The 17,806-nt window shown below is 50.5% G+C and overlaps 1 long non-coding RNA gene across 1 annotated transcript; it reads left to right on the plus strand.

Moving 5' to 3' along the window:
- Positions 1 to 253: 253 nt before the first annotated feature.
- Positions 254 to 9,916, plus strand: LOC142907479 (uncharacterized). Its single transcript, XR_012931032.1, has 3 exons — positions 254 to 899; positions 7,050 to 8,600; positions 9,663 to 9,916. It is a non-coding gene; the product is annotated as an uncharacterized LOC142907479 (long non-coding RNA).
- Positions 9,917 to 17,806: the final 7,890 nt, after the last annotated feature.

The raw sequence follows: 17,806 nt of genomic DNA on the forward strand, positions 1-17,806 counted from the left end.
TGGTGGCGGTGGTGATGGTGTTGATGGCGGTGGTGGTGTTGGTGGTGGTGGTGGCGGTGGTGGTGTTGGGGGTGGTGGTGGCGGTGTTGGGGGTGGCGGTGTTGGTGGTGGTGGTGGCGGTGGTGGTGGTGATGGTGGCGGTGTTGGGGGTGGCGGTGGTGGTGGTAGTGTTGGTGGTGGTGGTGTTGGTGGCGGTGGTGGTGGTGGTGGTGGTGATGATGGTGGTGGTGGTGGTGTTGGTGGTGGTGTTGGTGGTGGTGTTGGTGGTGGTGGCGGTGTTGGGGGTGGCGGTGTTGGGGGTGGAGCCCTTCGCCTGAGCTTCCCCCTCCTCAGCGTGGACTGGCCGGGAGACCTCCTCATCATCTGGGACGACAGCGGAGGAGGAGGAGCGGGAGACACGGGGACACGGGTGGAGACACGGGGAGACACGGGGACACGGGTGGAGACATGGGGAGACACGGGGACACGGGTGGAGACGCGGAGAGACGCCGTCACAGCCGGAGACACGGGGACACGGGCGGAGACACGGGGAGACACGGGGACACGGGTGGAGACAGGGGGAGACTCTGTCACAGCCGGAGACACGGGGACACGAGCAGAGACACGGGGAGACACGGGGACACGAGTGGAGACACTGGGAGACACGGGGACACGGGCGGAGACACGGGGAGACGCTGTCACAGCCGGAGACACGTGGACGCGCGTGGAGACACGGGGAGACACGGGGAGACGAGTGGAGAGAGGGGGAGGCGCTGCTCCGCTCCTATTGGTCGTCCGTGGCGGGGGGGCGTCGCCCCGCGAGCCCCAGCGACCAATCACGGCGCGGACGTCGCGAGTGGGCGTCACCTTCCGCTCGGCGGCGGCCAGTCGCAACGCGGCGTTCATCATCGTCTATGAGGGTGAGTCACTTAGTCACTTAGTCACCTAGTCACTTAGTCAGTCACTTAGTCAGTCACTTAGTCACCTAGTCAGTTAGTCACCTAGTCAGCCACCTAGTCACTTAGTCACTTAGTCACCTAGTCACTTAGTCAGTCACTTAGTCAGTCACTTAGTCACCTAGTCAGTTAGTCACCTAGTCAGCCACCTAGTCACTTAGTCACCTAGTCACTTAGTCAGTCAGTTAGTCACCTAGTCAGTCACTTAGTCACTTAGTCAGTCACTTAGTCACCTAGTCAGTCAGTCACTTAGTCAGTCACTTAGTCACCTAGTCACTTAGTCAGTCACTTAGTCACTTAGTCAGTCACTTAGTCACTTAGTCAGTCACTTAGTCACTAGTCAGTCAGTCACTTAGTCAGTCACTTAGTCAGTCACTTAGTCACTTAGTCAGTCACTTAGTCACTAGTCAGTCAGTCACTTAGTCAGTCACTTAGTCACCTAGTCAGTCAGTCACTTAGTCAGTCACTTAGTCACCGAGTCAGTTAGTAAGTCACTTAGTCAGTCACTTAGTCAGTCACTCAGCCACCTAGTCAGTTAGTCAGTCACTTAGTCAGTCACTGAGTCAGTCACTTAGTCACTTAGTCAGTCACTTAGTCACCTAGTCAGTCAGTCACTTAGTCAGTCACTTAGTCACCTAGTCAGTTAGTCAGTCACTTAGTCAGTCACTTAGTCAGGCACTCAGTCACCTAGTCAGTCACTTAGTCAGTCACTTAGTCACCTAGTCGGTTAGTCAGTCACTTAGTCAGTCACTTAGTCACCTAGTCAGTTAGTCAGTCACTTAGTTAGTCAGTCAATCAGTCAGTCACTTAGTCAGTCACTTAGTCAGTTAGTCAGTCACTTAGTCAGTCACTTAGTCACCTAGTCAGTTAGTCAGTCACCTAGTTAGTCAGTCAGTCACTCAGTCAGTCAGTCACTGAGTCAGTCACTTAGTCAGTTAGTCAGTCACTTAGTCACTTAGTCACTAGTCAGTTAGTCACCTAGTCACTTAGTCAGTCACTCAGTCACCTAGTCAGTCACTTAGTCAGTCACTTAGTCACCTAGTCAGTTAGTCAGTCACTTAGTCACCTAGTCAGTTAGTCAGTCACTTAGTCAGTGACTTAGTCAGTCACTTAGTCACCTAGTCAGTCACCTAGTCAGTCACTCAGTCACTCATTCACTTACCTAGTCACCTAGTCAGTCAGTCACTCAGTTAGTCACTCAGTCACTCACTCAGTCACTCACTCAGTCAGTTAGTCAGTCACACAGTCACTCACCTAGTCACTCAGTCACCTAGTCACTCAGTCACCTAGTCACTCACCTAGTCACTCACCTAGTCACTCACCTAGTCACTCACTCAGTCAGTTAGTCACTTAGTCAGTCACTTAGTCAGTCACTAGTCAGTTAGTCAGTCACTCAGTCACTCAGTCACTTACCTAGTTACCTAGTCACTCACCTAGTCACTCAGTCAGTCACTCAGTTAGTCACTCAGTCACTTAGTCACTTACCTAGTCAGTTAGTCACTCAGTCACTCACTCAGTCACTCAGTCACTCACTCAGTCACTCACCTAGTCACTCACCTAGTCACTCACCTAGTCAGTCACTCATCTAGTCACTCACCTAGTCACTCAGTCACTCACCTAGTCACTCACACAGTCACTAACCTAGTCACTTACCTAGTCACTCACCTAGTCACTCACCTAGTCACCTAGTCACCTAGTCACTCACCTAGTCACTCACACAGTCACTCACCTAGTCACTCACCTAGTCACTCACACAGTCACTCACCTAGTCACTCACACAGTCACTCAGTCACTCAGTCACCTAGTCAGTCACTCACCTAGTCACTTAGTCACCTAGTCACTCAGTCACTTACCTAGTCACTTAGTCACTCAGTCAGTTAGTCAGTTAGTCACTCACCTAGTCACTCAGTTAGTCACCTAGTCACTTAGTCAGTCACCTAGTCACTTAGTCACTCACCTAGTCACTCACACAGTCACTCACCTAGTCACTCAGTCACTTAGTCACCTTGTCAGTCAGTCACTCACCTAGTCACTTAGTCACCCAGTCACTCAGTCACTTACCTAGTCACTTAGTCACTCAGTCAGTTAGTCAGTTAGTCACTCACCTAATCACTCAGTTAGTCACCTAGTCACTTAGTCAGTCACCTAGTCATTTAGTCACTGAAACAGTCACTCACACAGTCACTCACCTAGTCACTCAGTCACTTAGTCACCCAGTCAGTCACTCACCTAGTCACTTAGTCACCTAGTCACTCAGTAACTTACCTAGTCACTTAGTCACTCAGTCAGTTAGTCACTCACCTAGTCACTCAGTTAGTCACCTAGTCACTTAGTCACCTAGTCACTTAGTCACTCACCTAGTTACTCACACGGTCACTCACCTAGTCACTCAGTCACTTAGTCACCTAGTCACTCAGTCACTTACCTAGTCACTTAGTCACTCAGTTAGTCAGTTAGTCACTTAGTCACTCACCTAGTCACTCAGTTAGTCACCTAGTCACTTAGTCAGTCACCTAGTCACTTAGTCAGTCACTCAGTCACTCACACAGTCACTCACCTAGTCACTCAGTCACTTAGTCACCTAGTCAGTCAGTCACTCACCTAGTCACTTAGTCACCTAGTCACTCAGTCACTTACCTAGTCACTTAGTCACTTAGTTAGTCAGTTAATCACTTAGTCACTCACCTAGTCACTCAGGTAGTCACCTAGTCACTTAGTCACCTAGTCACTTAGTCAGTCACTCAGTCACTCAGTCACCTAGTCACTCACCTAGTCACTCAGTCACTCGCCTAGTCACAACGCGGCATTCGTCATCGTCTGAGGGTGAGCGGAGGACTCACTCAGTCACCTAGTCACTTAGTCACTCAGTTAGTCAGTTAGTCACTTAGTCACTCACCTAGTCACTCAGTTAGTCACCTAGTCACTTAGTCAGTCACCTAGTCACTTAGTCAGTCACTCAGTCACTCACACAGTCACTCACCTAGTCACTCAGTCACCTAGTCACTTAGTCACTCAGTTAGTCAGTTAGTCACTTAGTCACTCACCTAGCCACTCAGTTAGTCACCTAGTCACTTAGTCAGTCACCTAGTCACTTAGTCAGTCACTCAGTCACTCACACAGTCACTCACCTAGTCACTCAGTCACTTAGTCACCTAGTCAGTCAGTCACTCACCTAGTCACTTAGTCACCTAGTCACTGAGTCACTTACCTAGTCACTTAGTCAATCAGTTAGTCAGTTAGTCACTTAGTCACTCACCTAGTCACTCAGTTAGTCACCTAGTCAGTCAGTTAGTCACCTCGTCAGTCAGTCACTCAGTCAGTCACTCAGTCACCTAGTCAGTCAGTTAGTCACTCAGTCAGTCACTCAGTCACTCACTTAGTCACCTAGTCAGTCACCTAGTCACTCAGTCAGTCACTCACCTAGTCAGGCAGTCACTCAGTCACCTAGTCAGTCAGTCAGTCACTCAGTCAGTCATTCACTCAGTCACCTAGTCAGTCAGTCACTCAGTCACCTAGTCAGTCACTCAGTCAGTCACCTATTCACTCAGTCAGTCACTCAGTCAGTCACTCAGTCAGTCAGTCACTCAGTCAGTCAATCACTCAGTCACTCAGTCACCTAGTCAGTCACTCAGTCAGTCACCTAGTCACTCAGTCAGTCACTCAGTCACTCAGTCAGTCACTCAGTTAGTCAGTCAGTCACTCAGGCAATCACTCAGTCACTCAGTTACCTAGTCAGTCACTCACTCAGTCAGTCACTCAGTCAGTCACTCAGTCACTCAATCAGTCAGTCAGTCACTCAGTCACTCAGTCAGTCACTCAGTCACTCACTCAGTCACTCACTCACTCACTCAGTCAGTCACTCAGTCACTCAGTCACTCAGTCAGTCACTCAGTCACTCACTCAGTCACTCACTCACTCACTCAGTCAGTCACTCAGTCAGTCAGTCACCTAGTCAGTCACTCACTCAGTCAGTCACCTAGTCACTCAGTCAGTCACTCAGTCACTCAGTCAGTCACTCAGTTAGTCAGTCAGTCACTCACTCAGGCAATCACTCAGTCACTCAGTCACCTAGTCAGTCACTCAGTCAGTCACTCAGTCACCTAGTCACTCAGTCAGTCACTCAGTCAGTCACTCAGTCAGTCAATCACTCACTCAGTCACTCACTCAGTCAGTCAGTCAGTCACTCAGTCAGTCACTCACTCACTCAGTCAGTCACTCAGTCAGTCAGTCACTCAGTCAGTCACTCAGTCACTCACTCAGTCACTCACTCAGTCAGTCAGTCAGTTACTCAGTCAGTCACTCAGTCAGTCAGTCAATCACTCAGTCACTCATCACCTAGTCAGTCACTCACTCAGTCAGTCAACTAGTCACTCAGTCAGCCACTCAGTCACTCAGTCAGTCACTCAGTTAGTCAGTCAGTCACTCACTCAGGCAATCACTCAGTCACCTAGTCAGTCAGTTAGTCACTCAGTCAGTCACTCAGTCACTCACTTAGTCACCTAGTCAGTCACCTAGTCACTCAGTCAGTCACTCACCTAGTCAGGCAGTCACTCAGTCACCTAGTCAGTCAGTCAGTCACTCAGTCATTCACTCAGTCACCTAGTCAGTCAGTCACTCAGTCACCTAGTCAGTCACTCAGTCAGCCACCTATTCACTCAGTCAGTCACTCAGTCAGTCACTCAGTCAGTCACTCACTCAGTCAGTCACTCAGTCAGTCAATCACTCAGTCACTCAGTCACCTAGTCAGTCACTCAGTCAGTCACCTAGTCACTCAGTCAGTCACTCAGTCACTCAGTCACTCAGTCAGTCACTCAGTTAGTCAGTCAGTCACTCAGGCAATCACTCAGTCACTCAGTCACCTAGTCAGTCACTCAGTCAGTCACTCAGTCAGTCAGTCAGTCACTCAGTCAGTCACTCAGTCAGTCACTCACTCAGTCACTCAGTCACTCAATCAGTCAGTCAGTCAGTCACTCAGTCACTCAGTCAGTCACTCAGTCAGTCACTCAGTCACTCACTCAGTCACTCACTCACTCAGTCAGTCACTCAGTCAGTCAGTCACTCAGTCAGTCACTCACTCAGTCACTCACTCAGTCAGTCAATCACTCAGTCACCTAGTCAGTCACTCACTCAGTCAGTCACCTAGTCACTCAGTCAGTCACTCAGTCAGTCACTCAGTCAGTCACTCACTCAGTCACTCAGTCACTCAATCAGTCAGTCAGTCAGTCACTCAGTCACTCAGTCAGTCACTCAGTCAGTCATTCAGTCACTCAGTCAGTCACTCAGTTAGTCAGTCAGTCACTCACTCAGGCAATCACTCAGTCACTCAGTCACCTAGTCAGTCACTCAGTCAGTCACTCAGTCACCTAGTCACTCAGTCAGTCACTCAGTCAGTCACTCAGTCAGTCAATCACTCACTCAGTCACTCACTCACTCAGTCAGTCAGTCAGTCACTCAGTCAGTCACTCACTCACTCAGTCAGTCACTCAGTCAGTCAGTCACTCAGTCAGTCACTCAGTCACTCACTCACTCACTCAGTCAGTCACTCAGTCACTCAGTCAGTCACTCAGTCAGTCAGTCAATCACTCAGTCACTCATCACCTAGTCAGTCACTCACTCAGTCAGTCAACTAGTCACTCAGTCAGTCACTCAGTCACTCAGTCAGTCACTCAGTTAGTCAGTCAGTCACTCACTCAGGCAATCACTCAGTCACTCAGTCACCTAGTCAGTCACTCAGTCAGTCACTCAGTCAGTCAGTCACCTAGTCACTCAGTCAGTCACTCAGTCAGTCACTCAGTCAGTCAGTCACTCACTCACTCAGTCAGTCACCTAGTCACTCAGTCAGTCACTCACTCAGTCAGTCAGTCAGTCACTCAGTCAGTCAGTCACCTAGTCACTCAGTCAGTCACTCAGTCAGTCACTCAGTCAGTCACTCAGTCAGTCAGTCACTCACTCAGTCAGTCAGTCACCTAGTCACTCAGTCAGTCACTCAGTCAGTCACTCACTCAGTCACTCACTCACTCAGTCACTCACTCACCTGCCCACTCACCCACCCACCCCCTAACCCCCCCACCCCCTAACCCCCCCACCCCCCCTTTACCCCCCCCCCCCCCACAGTGATGGGGGCAGCCGCTGAACGCTCCAGAGCCCGCCCCCACCAACAGCACTCCCAGGGGGGCCTCCTCCCCCACTCCCCAGGACGCCTCCTGCCTCGCCTGCCCTGCCCGGCCCAGAGACCCCCACCGGCCTGCCAGGCAAGGCCCCAGGCTCCTGCACCCGGGGGAAGGCCGCTGACCTCTGAAGTGACCCCACTCATAGAGACCCACAGAGACACATAGAGATACATAGAGATACATAGAGACACATAGAGATACATAGAGATACATAGCGACTCATAGAGATATTTAGAGATATATAGAGACTCATAGAGACCCACAGAGACACATAGAGATACATAGAGATATATAGAGATACATAGAGATATATAGAGACTCATAGAGATATATAGAGATATATAGATACTCATAGAGATATATAGCTACATAGAGATACATAGAGATACATAGAGATATATAGAGACACATAGAGATACATAGAGACACATAGATATATATAGAGATACATTTAGACTAATAGAGATACATAGAGACTCATAGAGATACACAGAGATACATAGAGACACATAGAGACACATATAGATACATAGAGATACATAGAGACACATAGAGATATATAGAGACACATAGAGATACATAGAGACACATAGAGATACATAGAGATACATAGAGACACATAGAGATACATAGAGACATATAGAGATACATAGAGACAAATAGAGACCCATAGAGATACATAGAGACACATAGAGACCCATAGAGACACACAGAGACACACAGAGACACAGAGAGACACACAGAGACACATAGAGATACATAGAGACACAGAGAGACACAGAGACACGTAGAGACCCATAGAGACACATAGAGATACATAGAGACCCATAGAGACACACAGAGACACACAGAGACACACAGAGACACATAGAGATACATAGAGACCCATAGAGACACACAGAGACACACAGAGACACACAGAGATACATAGAGACACATAGAGACACACAGAGACACATAGAGATACATAGAGACACATAGAGACACACAGAGACACACAGAGACACATAGAGATACATAGAGACACATAGAGACACACAGAGACACATAGAGATACATAGAGATACATAGAGACACATAGAGATACATAGGGATACATAGAGACACATAGAGATACATAGAGACACACAGAGACACACAGAGATACACAGAGACACAGAGAGATACATAGAGACACATAGAGACACTTAGAGACCCATAGAGACTCATAGAGATACATAGAGACACAGAGAGATACACAGAGACACATAGAGATACATAGAGACACATAGAGACACACAGAGTCACAGAGAGATGTGGTTATGGGAACGTGGTGTAGGCTGGGTGGTTTTGGTTGTTATGGTAACGTGGTTGTTATGGTTACATGGTTGCTATGGTGACGTGGTAACGTGGTTATTATGGTAACGTGGTTGTCATGGTAACGTGGTGCAGGCTGGATGGTTGCTGCTCTTGTTATTGTCTCAACAGTCATCACCGTGGCAACAGCGCTCAGCCGGTGAGCACTCACCACTTACTCACCACTCACTCACCACTCACTCACTCACCCACTCACTCACTCACTCACCCACTCACCACTCACTCACACTCACTCACTCACCACTCACTCACCACTCACTCACCACTCACTCACTCACCACTCACTCACTCACCACTCACTCACCACTCACTCACTCACTCACCACTCACTCACCACTCACTCACCACTCACTCACTCACTCACCACTCACTCACCACTCACTCACTCACCACTCACTCACCACTCACTCACTCACCACTCACTCACTCACCACTCACTCACCACTCACTCACTCACTCACCACTCACTCACCACTCACTCACTCATACACTCACCACTCACTCACCACTCACTCACTCACCACTCACTCACTCACCTACTTACCCACTCACTCACTCACCTACTCACCCACTCACTGACTCACCCACTCACTCACTCACCCACTCACTCACTCACCCACCCACCCACCCACTCACCCACTCACCCACCCACTCACTCACTCACCCACCCACTCACTCACCCACTCACCACTCACCCACTCACTCACTCACCTACTTACCCACTCACTCACTCACCCACCCACTCACCCACTCACTCACTCACCCACCCACTCACCCACTCACTCACTCACCCACTCACTCACCCACTCACCCACTCACCCACCCACTCACTCACCCACCCACTCACTCACCCACCCACTCACTCACCCACTCACCCACTCACTCACTCACCCACTCACTCACCCACTCATCCACTCACCACTCACCCACACACTCACTCACCCACTCACTCACCTACTCACTAACCCACTCACCCGCTCACTCACCCACTCACTCACCCACTCACTCATTCACCCACTCACTCACTCACCCACCCACTCACTCACCCACTCATCCACTCACCACTCACTCACCAGGTGACGTCACCGACGTCACCGATGTCGATTAAGTCATTGATGTCGATTACGGCACCGATGTCGATGACGTCACCGATGTCGATGACGTCACTGTCACCCCCTCCCCTCTCTCCCCCCCCCAACAGACTCCGATGCCCCCCGCCCCTCCCCCCCATGCCCCTCCCCCTCCTCCGCCTCGGGCCTCTCCCCACGCTTCAGCGGTGGTGGAGGAGGAGGTGGCGGAGTGGGGGCGGGGCTAGTGGATGGCCCCGCCCCCACACCCGCCCATTGTGGCTCGTGGCCTTCAACATGGCAGGAGAGGGGGCGGGGCGAGGGGAGGAGGCGGGGCCAGAGGAGACGCCGCCCACCAATGACCACAGCTCTCTCAGCTCGCTGCTCTGACGTGTTCGTGGTGGGAGGGGCGTTGGTTTGAGGGGGCGGGGGCGAGTGGAAGGAGGCGGGGCCAGAGGAGACGCCGCCCACCAATGGACCACAGCTCTCTCAGCTCGCTGCTCTGACGTGTTCGTGGTGGGAGGGGCGTTGGTTTGAGGGGGCGGGGCGAGTGGAAGGAGGCGGGGCCAGAGGAGACACCGCCCACGAATGGACCATAGCTCTCTCAGCTCGCTGCTCTGACGTGTTCGTTGTGGGAGAGGGGCGTGGTTTGAGGGGGCGTGGCGAGTGGAAGGAGGCGGGGCCAGAGGAGACGCCGCCCACCAATGGACCACAGCTCTCTCAGCTCGCTGCTCTGACGTGTTCGTTGTGGGAGAGGGGCGTGGTTTGAGGGGGCGTGGCGAGTGGGGGAGGCGGGGCCAGAGGAGACGCCGCCCACCAATGGACCACAGCTCTCTCAGCTCGCTGCTCTGACGTGTTCGTTGTGGGAGAGGGGCGTGGTTTGAGGGGGCGTGGCGAGTGGAGGAAGGCGGGGCCAGAGGAGACGCCGCCCACCAATGGACCACAGCTCTCTCAGCTCGCTGCTCTGACGTGTTCGTTGTGGGAGAGGGGCGTGGTTTGAGGGGGCGTGGCGAGTGGAGGAAGGCGGGGCCAGAGGAGACGCCGCCCACCAATGGACCGCAGCTCTCGCTGCTCTGACGTGTTCGTTGTGGGAGAGGGGCGTTGGTTTGAGGGGGCGTGGCGAGTGGAGAAGGCGGGGCCAGAGGAGACGCCGCCCACCAATGACCACAGCTCGCTGCTCTGACGTGTTCGTGGTGGGAGGGGCGTTGGTTTCATAGTTTGATTTATTTTGGTATAGCCCTGTGAGCCATTCGGCTCTTGAATCGGGTGCAACAGCAACAAACAAAACAAAGATGAACAAGAAAAACATCTTAAAGTGACTTTGTGTGACTGTGCAAACAGAAAATCCAGGAAAAAAACATCAAAATATTCCTGAAATAGCACCGTTACACCACCAAGGCTGTGTGCAAAAATCCCAGTGGGATGCAAGTCAAAATAACAACAAGAACCACAAGACAACTAAGATTAAGGCCATCAGTCTAACTCCGTACTACAATGAACAAAAACACGGCCAAAACAAACAAAAAAAACTTTTCGAAATCACCAAAAATAAAAGCCATAAATGCAATGTAACTGCGATCATAGGGACTGTGACCGCATTTTTTTTAACAATAAACTACATAAATGAATTATAACACTAAAATCTAGAGCCATATTTTAGGCCGCTGAATAGCAGTGGCAGCTAGGGGGAGTACAACTCCTCTAGAGCAGTTTTGAGTGAAGATCTCATTGGTAGTGATTCAAGTTGCAGTTTATTGGCAAAAGCATTCCAGACCCTGGGGGCATCAATAGCAAAAGGCCCTTCCTCCGGTTTTAGTACGGCAATAGGGGAATGTGAAGCTGGTAAATGAGCGAAGACCTGAGGTCAAATTTGTTCTTTGAAACGGAGAGGAGATCCAGCAGCAGGTAAGTCTGCGGATTTTTTTGTAACAACATCGTGAATAAATAAGATCCGGTGCACAAGCCTTCGAACATTAAGAGACGTTAAGTTTGACCCAATGTAGAGATCACAGACGGTGAGTCCTATATGGGCAGTTCAATGTAAATCTTAAGGCCGAGTGATAGATGGAATCAATCTTCTTCAGTACAGTACTTGGGGCTGATTCATGCACGATGTCACAGTAGTCCAGTAGAGGCAGTATGGTAGCTTTTATCAATTCCAAACGTAACATTGGGGGGATTCAGTGCTTGAGGGGGCGTGGCAAGTGGAGAAGGCGGGGCCAGAGGAGACGCCGTCCACAAATGACCACAACCTCGCTGCTCTGACGTGTTCGTGGTGGGGGAGGGGCGTGGTTTGAGGGGGGCGTGGCGAGTGGAGAAGGCGGGGCCAGAGGAGACGCCGCCCACCAATGACCACAACCTCGCTGCTCTGACGTGTTCGTGGTGGGAGGGGCGTTGGTTTCATAGTTTGATTTATTTTGGTATAGCCCTGTGAGCCATTCGGCTCTTGAATCGGGTGCAACAGCAACAAACAAAACAAAGATGAACAAGAAAAACATCTTAAAGTGACTTTGTGTGACTGTGCAAACAGAAAATCCAGGAAAAAAACATCAAAATATTCCTGAAATAGCACCGTTACACCACCAAGGCTGTGTGCAAAAATCCCAGTGGGATGCAAGTCAAAATAACAACAAGAACCACAAGACAACTAAGATTAAGGCCATCAGTCTAACTCCGTACTACAATGAACAAAAACACGGCCAAAACAAACAAAAAAAACTTTTCGAAATCACCAAAAATAAAAGCCATAAATGCAATGTAACTGCGATCATAGGGACTGTGACCGCATTTTTTTTAACAATAAACTACATAAATGAATTATAACACTAAAATCTAGAGCCATATTTTAGGCCGCTGAATAGCAGTGGCAGCTAGGGGGAGTACAACTCCTCTAGAGCAGTTTTGAGTGAAGATCTCATTGGTAGTGATTCAAGTTGCAGTTTATTGGCAAAAGCATTCCAGACCCTGGGGGCATCAATAGCAAAAGGCCCTTCCTCCGGTTTTAGTACGGCAATAGGGGAATGTGAAGCTGGTAAATGAGCGAAGACCTGAGGTCAAATTTGTTCTTTGAAACGGAGAGGAGATCCAGCAGCAGGTAAGTCTGCGGATTTTTTTGTAACAACATCGTGAATAAATAAGATCCGGTGCACAAGCCTTCGAACATTAAGAGACGTTAAGTTTGACCCAATGTAGAGATCACAGACGGTGAGTCCTATATGGGCAGTTCAATGTAAATCTTAAGGCCGAGTGATAGATGGAATCAATCTTCTTCAGTACAGTACTTGGGGCTGATTCATGCACGATGTCACAGTAGTCCAGTAGAGGCAGTATGGTAGCTTTTATCAATTCCAAACGTAACATTGGGGGGATTCAGTGCTTGAGGGGGCGTGGCAAGTGGAGAAGGCGGGGCCAGAGGAGACGCCGTCCACAAATGACCACAACCTCGCTGCTCTGACGTGTTCGTGGTGGGGGAGGGGCGTGGTTTGAGGGGGGCGTGGCGAGTGGAGAAGGCGGGGCCAGAGGAGACGCCGCCCACCAATGACCACAACCTCGCTGCTCTGACGTGTTCGTGGTGGGAGGGGCGTTGGTTTCATAGTTTGATTTATTTTGGTATAGCCCTGTGAGCCATTCGGCTCTTGAATCGGGTGCAACAGCAACAAACAAAACAAAGATGAACAAGAAAAACATCTTAAAGTGACTTTGTGTGACTGTGCAAACAGAAAATCCAGGAAAAAAACATCAAAATATTCCTGAAATAGCACCGTTACACCACCAAGGCTGTGTGCAAAAATCCCAGTGGGATGCAAGTCAAAATAACAACAAGAACCACAAGACAACTAAGATTAAGGCCATCAGTCTAACTCCGTACTACAATGAACAAAAACACGGCCAAAACAAACAAAAAAAACTTTTCGAAATCACCAAAAATAAAAGCCATAAATGCAATGTAACTGCGATCATAGGGACTGTGACCGCATTTTTTTTAACAATAAACTACATAAATGAATTATAACACTAAAATCTAGAGCCATATTTTAGGCCGCTGAATAGCAGTGGCAGCTAGGGGGAGTACAACTCCTCTAGAGCAGTTTTGAGTGAAGATCTCATTGGTAGTGATTCAAGTTGCAGTTTATTGGCAAAAGCATTCCAGACCCTGGGGGCATCAATAGCAAAAGGCCCTTCCTCCGGTTTTAGTACGGCAATAGGGGAATGTGAAGCTGGTAAATGAGCGAAGACCTGAGGTCAAATTTGTTCTTTGAAACGGAGAGGAGATCCAGCAGCAGGTAAGTCTGCGGATTTTTTTGTAACAACATCGTGAATAAATAAGATCCGGTGCACAAGCCTTCGAACATTAAGAGACGTTAAGTTTGACCCAATGTAGAGATCACAGACGGTGAGTCCTATATGGGCAGTTCAATGTAAATCTTAAGGCCGAGTGATAGATGGAATCAATCTTCTTCAGTACAGTACTTGGGGCTGATTCATGCACGATGTCACAGTAGTCCAGTAGAGGCAGTATGGTAGCTTTTATCAATTCCAAACGTAACATTGGGGGGATTCAGTGCTTGAGGGGGCGTGGCAAGTGGAGAAGGCGGGGCCAGAGGAGACGCCGTCCACAAATGACCACAACCTCGCTGCTCTGACGTGTTCGTGGTGGGGGAGGGGCGTGGTTTGAGGGGGGCGGAGCGAGTGGAGGAGGCGGGGCCAGAGGAGACACCGCCCACCAATGACCACAACCTCGCTGCTCTGACGTGTTCGTGGTGGGAGAGGGGCCGTGGTTTGAGGGGGGCGGGGCGAGTCGAGGAGGCGGGGCCAGAGGAGACGCCGCCCACCAATGACCACAGCTCGCTGCTCTGACGTGTTCGTGGTGGGGGAGGGGGCGTGGTTTGAGGGGGGCGGGGCGAGTGGAGGAGGCGGGGCCAGAGGAGACGCCGCCCATCAATGGACCACAGCTCTCTCAGCTCGCTGCTCTGACGTGTTCGTTGTGGGAGAGGGGCGTGGTTTGAGGGGGCGTGGCGAGTGGAGGAGGCGGGGCCAGAGGAGACGCCGCCCACCAATGACCACAGCTCTCTCAGCTCGCTGCTGTGACGTGTTCGTGGTGGGAGGGGCGTTGGTTTGAGGGGGCGGGGCGAGTGGAGGAGGCGGGGCCAGAGGAGACGCCGACCACCAATGGACCACAGCTCTCTGAGCTCGCTGCTCTGACGTGTTCGTTGTGGGAGAGGGGCGTGGTTTGAGGGGGCGTGGCGAGTGGAAGGAGGCGGGGCCAGAGGAGACGCCGCCCACCAATGACCACAGCTCGCTGCTCTGACGTGTTCGTAGTGGGAGGGGCGTTGGTTTCATAGTTTGATTTATTTTGGTATAGCCCTGTGAGCCATTCGGCTCTTGAATCGGGTGCAACAGCAACAAACAAAACAAACATGAACAAGAAAACATCTTAAAGTGACTTTGTGTGACTGTGCAAACAGAAAATCCAGGAAAAAAATATCAAAATATTCCTGAAATAGCACCGTTACACCACCAAGGCTGTGTGCAAAAATCCCAGTGGGATGCAAGTCAAAATAACAACAACAACCACAAGACAACTAAGATTAAGGCCATCAGTCTAACGCCGTACTACAATAAACAAAAACACGGCCAAAACAAACAAAAAAAACTTTTCGAAATCACCAAAAAATAAAAGCCATAAATGCAATGTAACAGTGATCATAGGGACTGTGACCGCATTTTTTTTTTACAATAAACTACATAAATGAATTATAACACCAAAATCTAGAGCCATATTTTAGGCCGCTGAATAGCAGTGGCAGCTAGGGGTGTACAACTCCTCTAGAGCAGTTTTTGAGAGAAGATCTCATAGGTAGTGATTCAAGTTGCAGTTTATTGGCAATAGCATTCCAGACCCTGGGGGCATCAATAGCAAAAGGCCCTTCCTCCGGTTTTTGTACGGCAATAGGGGAATGTGAAGCTGGTAAATGAGCGAAGACCTGAGGTCAAATTTGTTCTTTGAAACAGAGAGGAGATCCAGCAGCAGGTAAGTCTGCGGATTTTGTTTGTAAGTACATCGTGAATAAATTTGATCTGGTGCACAAGCCTTCGAACATTAAGAGACGTTAAGTTTGACCCAATGTAGAGATCACAGTGGTGAGTCCTATATGGGCAGTTCAATGTAAATCTTAAGGCCGAGTGATAGATGGAATCAAGCTTCTTCAGTACAGTACTTGGGGCTGATTCATGCACGATGTCACAGTAGTCAAGTAGAGGCAGTATGGTAGCTTTTATCAATTCCAAACGGAACATTGGGGGGATTCAGTGCTTGAGGGGGCGTGGCGAGTGGAGGAGGCGGGGCCAGAGGAGACACCGCCCGTTGTGGGAGAGGGGGCGTGGTTTGAGGGGGGCGGAGCGAGTGGAGGAGGCGGGGCCAGAGGAGACGCCGCCCGTTGTGGGGGAGGGGCGTGGTTTGAGGGGGCGTGGTGAGTGGAGGAGGCGGGGCCAGAGGAGATGCCGCCCTTTGTGGGAGAGGGGGCGTGGTTTGAGGGGGGCGGGGCGAGTCGAAGAGGCGGTGCCAGAGGAGACACCGCCCGTTGTGGGAGAGGGGCGTGGTTTGAGGGGGGCGGGGCGAGTGGAGGAGGCGGGGCCAGAGGAGACGCCGCCCACCAATGACCACAGCTCGCTGCTCTGACGTGTTCGTGGTGGGGGAGGGGCCGTGGTTTGAGGGGGGCGGGGCGATTCGAGGAGGCGGGCCCAGAGAAGACGCCGCCCACCAATGGACCACAGCTCTCTCAGCTCGCTGCTCTGACGTGTTCGTGGTGGGAGAGGGGCGTGGTTTGAGGGGGCATGGCGAGTGGAAGGAGGCGGGGCCAGAGGAGACGCCGCCCACCAATGACCACAGCTCGCTGCTCTGACGTGTTCGTTGTGGGAGAGGGGCGTTGGTTTGAGGGGGCGTGGCGAGTGGAGGAGGCGGGGCCAGAGGAGGCGCCGCCCACCAATGACCACAGCTCGCTGCTCTGACGTGTTCGTGGTGGGAGGGGCGTTGGTTTGAGGGGGCGTGACGAGTGGAGGAGGCGGGGCCAGAGGAGATGCCGCCCACCAATGACCACAGCTCGCTGCTCTGACGTGTTCGTGGTGGGAGGGGCGTTGGTTTCCTAGTTTCATTTATTTTGGTATAGCCCTGTGAGCCATTCGGCTCTTGAATCGGGTGCAACAGCAACAAACAAAACAAACATGAACAAGAAAACATCTTAAAGTGACTACTTTGTGTGACTGTGCAAACAGAAAATACCGGAAAAAAACATCAAAATATTCCTGAAATAGCACCGTTACACCACCAAGGCTGTGTGCAAAAATCCCAGTGGGATGCAAGTCAAAATAACAACAACAACAACCCCAAGACAACTAAGATTAAGGCCATCAGTCTAACTCCGTACTACAATGAACAAAAACACGGCCAAAACAAACAAACAAAAACTTTTCGAAATTTACCAAAAATAAAAGCCATAAATGCAATGTATCAGTGATCATAGGGACTGTGACCGCATTTTTTTTAACAATAAACTACATAAATGAATTATAACACCAAAATCTAGAGCCATATTTTAGGCCGCTGAATAGCAGTGGCAGCTAGGGGTGTACAACTCCTCTAGAGCAGTTTTGAGTGAAGATCTCATAGGTAATGATTCAAGTTGCAGTTTATTGGCAAAAGCGTTCCAGACCCTGGGGGCATCAATAGCAAAAGGCCCTTCCTCCGGTTTTAGTACGGCAATAGGGGAATGTGAAGCTGGTAAATGAGCGAAGACCTGGGGTCAAATTTGCTCTTTGAAACAGAGAGGAGATCCAGCAGCAGGTAAGTCTGCGGATTTTGTTTGTAAGTACATCGTGAATAAATTTGATCTGGTGCACAAGCCTTCGAACATTAAGAGACGTTAAGTTTGACCCAATGTAGAGATCACAGACGGTGAGTCCTATATGGGCAGTTCAATGTAAATCTTAAGGCCGAGTGATAGATGGAATCAAGCTTCTTCAGTACAGTACTTGGGGCTGATTCATGCACGATGTCACAGTAGTCAAGTAGAGGCAGTATGGTAGCTTTTATCAATTCCAAACGGAACATTGGGGGGATTCAGTGCTTGAGGGGGCGTGGCGAGTGGAGGAGGCGGGGCCAGAGGAGACACCGCCCGTTGTGGGAGAGGGGGCGTGGTTTGAGGGGGGCGGAGCGAGTGGAGGAGGCGGGGCCAGAGGAGACACCGCCCACCAATGACCACAACCTCGCTGCTCTGACGTG

The sequence above is a fragment of the Petromyzon marinus genome, chromosome 79 (genome assembly GCF_048934315.1).
Source record: "Petromyzon marinus isolate PM22_M1 ecotype Great Lakes invasive population chromosome 79, UKy_Petmar_22M1.pri1.0, whole genome shotgun sequence".
Classification (NCBI taxonomy): domain Eukaryota; kingdom Metazoa; phylum Chordata; class Hyperoartia; order Petromyzontiformes; family Petromyzontidae; genus Petromyzon; species Petromyzon marinus.